The sequence below is a fragment of the Monodon monoceros genome, unplaced genomic scaffold (assembly GCF_005190385.1).
Source record: "Monodon monoceros isolate NGI ecotype Baffin Bay Population unplaced genomic scaffold, NGI_Narwhal_1 Super_Scaffold_7, whole genome shotgun sequence".
Taxonomy (NCBI): Eukaryota; Metazoa; Chordata; class Mammalia; order Artiodactyla; family Monodontidae; genus Monodon; species Monodon monoceros.
The window spans coordinates 28,623,020-28,628,036 of record NW_021703784.1 but is presented as its reverse complement, the minus strand read 5'-3'; positions in this window follow the sequence as shown (position 1 = coordinate 28,628,036).

Below are 5,017 nucleotides of genomic sequence, written 5' to 3'. Positions count from 1 at the left end.
GTCTGCTTATATCCTGTTGATGAAAGCAAGTCATGTGACCAAAACCACAGCCAACAGGTAGAGAAGTATACTCTGTGTACAGAGAAGCCAGGGCATGGGTGTGGATACAAAGCAGTGAAGACTTGGGGCAAACGACAGAATCTGTCACACATAGCCATATCTGGCTTTAAGGGAACAGGGAAATATAATCCTCCTTGTGCGCCTAGAAGGATGATTGAAAACATTTGTTGAACACCACTAAAAATCTTCAGTGGTATGAGTCAAAGTCCTTACAATGGCTTAAAGGTTTGATGAAACCTGGCTTCTACCAGCTTCCTAACTTCACCTCTACCACTCAATCTAGCTCATGGCATTCCAGCCCCACACCAAGCAAGTTCTTACCTCAGGGCCTTTGCACTTACAATTCATTCTGCCAGGGATACTCTTTTATTAGATATTTGCATGACTTTATCTCTTACGTCCTTTGGGCCTTTACTTTAGATGAACAACTTATCTGACATTGAATTCCCCTCCGCTACTGATCCTCTTTCCCTGCTTTTATTTATATGTAGCCATAACGCTTATTTCCTTCTCACATACGCATATACATTTTACTTATTTATCTGTCTCCCCTCACTATAAGCTCCATAAGGACAGGGATTTTGATCTGTTTTGTTCACTATCCCTAGAATCTATAATTGTATCTGGCATATAGACATGTATATATTTAATAACATTTTGTTAAATAAATGAATGACTATCTTGGAAGTTGATATTTTTTGTCATCAGAAACAGTTATTGCCTTTGTATTTCAAAAGTTGACTGAGGGATTCTGCTGCCTTTGTAGCCTCATTCAGCCCAGTCTGACTGATGGCCCCTCCACATTTACCACAATCTCCTCTCCTGGCAATATCGTTTGGCAAAGGCAACTTTAGAGAACAAATGGGAAACTTCACAAGAAGCCAGGATCTTGTTGCTAACATCATCCTCTAAAGTCAGTGGTTCTCACATGGGGATAAATTTTTCCCTCTGAGGGACATTTGGCAAGATCTGGAGACATTTTTGATTGCCACTAATGGGGGAAAAGTGCTGCTGGCATCTAGTAAGTAGAGACCAAGAATGATGCTAAATAACTTGCAATGCATGGGACAGCCCCTACCCCCAGCCCCCACATCAAAGATTATCCGGCCCCAAGTGTCAATAGCTCTGAACTTGAGAAACCCTGACCTGGTCACCTTGGGTCTGAAAGTTGCTTCAGATAATCAATGTTTTTCTACCTATCAGTTTTAGACTGTAAGTACCACAAGGGCAACAGTTGAAATGGTATTATTCACTGGTACATTCCTAGCAGTGTATACAGTGTCTGAAATATAGTAGGTTCTCAAAAAATAATTGTTGAATGAGTTAATGAAAAAAGGCATCATATTAAAACACTAGATATATTCTAGACACAGTAAGTACTACGATGATGATTAAGCTGTGCCTGGCTTCCTTTACTCTAAGTTCAAATTTAGACCTATGCTATTCACAGCTCTGTGGCTTTTAGCCCATTTTCAACATCTATGAGAAGAAAAAGGAAAGTCATATTAGTCCCAGTCTTGTGCAAAAGCTTATATATTTTGTTAAAATGTCTGCTGAAGTGACATTTCCTCCTATGGATGAAACAGAATGACTTTAGTTACTGTAGAACCTAGGGGTGAGCTTGAGGTATTGGAATTCAGAGAATTATTTTTAGTTTGTTTTTGAATACATTTTGGGGTAAATAGTTGACCAAAATATTTCCCTTTTTTTTTTTTCAATTTATACACTTGCTGATTTGGTCCAGGCTTTTCTCCACTGCAGGCTTCAGATGAGTGGCAGATGTATTTCTCTGCAAAACTAATTTGTCAATCTGCGTACCATTTCTTCTCAGATCTTTATACTCAAGTGTCTCCATTTAGGCATGTGCATATACAGGGGCAATTAGTTTATCACACCAACCTTCAGCTTTTACTTATGTAAAAACCAAGATCTATTTGGTGTTCAGATAAGGTTTGCTTGGGGAAAAAATCAGTTTGTTTTTTGTTAAACAAAATGAGGGTTTCAGGGAATAACCAAGGTGATTTACTCCTACATATTGAGAGCACACTTTGCCCAGAGACACAGAAATGAACTTAAAAAATAATCTCAACCCCAGAATCTAGAGTTTAGTAAAAGAATGTGAGTGTGAAGGAAAATACTGGGTCTTCCATCCCCCAACCCTCCTTTTATCAATATCTTCCCCATTGAGTTAAAAGATTCTAACATTTACCTAGAAGTCCTGGATCCCTGGAGACATCCTAGACTCCTCTCTTTCCCTTATACCTATATTTAAAGCTTTGTTTTTCAAATATGTCCTGAAACTGTCTGCTTCTCACTTCTCTACTTCAGCCTCCCTAGATGGAGCCTCCTACCCTTCTTGAGCCTGTTTCCATAAATGGTCTATTACCTTCAACTCTTGTTTTCCTACGATCAACTTTCTACACAGTGAGAGATCTTTTCATAACTTGTCATATTATTTCACTTCCCTCCTCAAAACCCTCTAAGGACTTCCCAATGTACTCAGAATAGAAACTCCTTACCGTGACCTTCAAGATCCCATATGAATTGCCCTGCCTACTTCTTTCACCTCTGGTGTCTTACAGCTGAGTTCCTTGCTCACCTGACCCTAGCCCTCTCCCTGTTCCTCACATGTTCCCTAGCTTGTTTCTGCCCCAGAGTTGCAAGTACTATTCCCTTTTCCTAGAATCCTATTCCCCAAGATATTTCTACCCATTATTTCCTCACCTCCTTTAGGTCTCAGCAAAAATGTCACCTCCTTAAAACAGAGACCTTCCTTTGCCTAACTTGCTTTGTTTGTCTTATAGCACTTGTTATATGAAATTATATATGTGTTTATTTTCTGTTTCTACCTTGGTGCAAATTCACTGAGAGCTAGAACATTGTGTTGTTCTTTATCCCTGGTGCCTAGAATTGTGCCTACCTTATAGTAGATGCTCAATTATGATTAATTAAATGAATGAAGCTAGATCAGAATGTTCAGTGACGACCTCAAGGTCCATGTTTGGAATTGTAATTGGGACGACTTTATGAAGAAATTATTTAGTTTTCCTCCTGTCCAATGAGTTGGACAGATAGTGTTGCAATGTGATTAAGGATGTGGGTTGCAGAGGAACTGCCTAGAGTTTACTGCTTGCTGACCTTGGGTAATTTACTTAAACTCTCCATGCTTTACTTTTTCATCTTTATAAAACATAACAGGCATGATAACATTGCTTTATAATAAAAATGTTGCATGCATTAATTTTTTAATTTCATAAGACCCATTTATCATTGGGTTATTATGAGAATTAAGCAAATACACGTAAGCATCAGAAAAATTCCTAGCACATTGTAAACACTCCATAAATGGGCACTGATATTACAGTTAATATCCATTATTTGCAGCTTGTGTATTTGCAAATTTGCCCACTCTCTAAAATTTATATGTAACTCCAAAATTAATACACGAAGTATTTTTGTCGTCATTTGCAGACGTGCAGAGTGGTGAAAAATTTGAGCTGTCCAACACATGTTCCCAGCTGAGGCCAAACAAGGCAACACACTGCCCTCTTGTTTCAGCTCTCATCCTGTAAACAAGTGTCCTTTTAGTGACATGCTTTGCATTTTTGTGCTGATTTTGGCATCTAAAATAGCCCCAAAGTGTAGCTGAAGTGCTGTCTGGTGTTCCCAAGCACAGGAAGGCTGTGATGCACCTTATGCTGAAAATATGTGTTAGACAAGCTTCATTTAGGCATGAATTATAGTGCTGTTGGCTGTGAGTTCAATGTTAATGGATCAATAATATTTATTAAAATAAGGTTTCCTTAATCATAAACACACGTAAAACAAGGTTATGCATCTATCAGTTGATGAAAAAGTAGTGACTAGAGGCTCCTAGGAACCTAAGCCTGTATTTCCCTTCAGAGCTGTGATTCAGTATTTGCTAACTCAGTGTTCATGGTGATAAGAACCAACTGTTTCTCTCTCCTTCCACTCACTAATCAAGCTCTGCAGCAGGTAATTTTCATTCAAAACTTCCATTTCATCACAACTCTTCCCTCCACAATACTTCACCATCTGACTCACACCTCAACCACTTGATATTCTCAGAGAACCCAAGAGAGGGATTTGTCCAGACATCAAGACCCACAGGAATGAGGGACTCTCTCAGGACCCTCAGCTAGCTTCTCTATGTTGGTGTCATTTTTCCCTCTCTCCTTTTGTAGTATGACTTTTTCTGGTCTTTTTGGTCTATGTGGAAGGAGTATGGCTGCCAATAGCCATTGATTTTTACATTCCACCTTCCAAATAACCAAAGAGAGACTGTCTGGATCTCTTCTCAGTTTCACATATCCTGAGAAAGACTTAGATCCCTGCTTAGATCAAGTGCCACAACCCTAGATATTCAGCTGAGATGTGTGTGTGTGTGTGTGTGTGTGTGTGTGTGTGTGTGTGTTGCTGTGAAGTGTTATTGTGGCTGCAACATTGTGGGTGATGTCTAGAGTCTAGAGCTGCATTGTCTGATACTGTAGCCACTAGTCACATGTGGCTATTTACCTTTAAATGTAAATTAATTAAAATTGAGTACAGTTAAACAGTCTTCAGCCCTACAGTCACATTTCAAGTGCTCAACAGCCTCATGTAGCTAGTGGCTACAGTACTGGACAGTGCAGATATAGAACACTTGCATCATCACAAATTTCTATTGCACAGTGCCACTAAAGATAAAGTGGGTTTTCCCAGAAAGGGAGTGGAGGTAGGGGTGTTTCTGGGCAGTTAAATCAGTAGGTTTCTCCTACATCTTCTCTGCAATACTTGATAAAACTTGCCCAGTCCCCTTGGAACAATTTCCTCCTCTGGCAGTCGGGATATTTTTATACTCTTGCAATTGCCCTGTGATCCCTTTTCTCCTCAATCTTCACCCTCCTCTAAGTGACTCAACCATCCCTGTGGCTTTTAATAGCTACATGTGGATGAC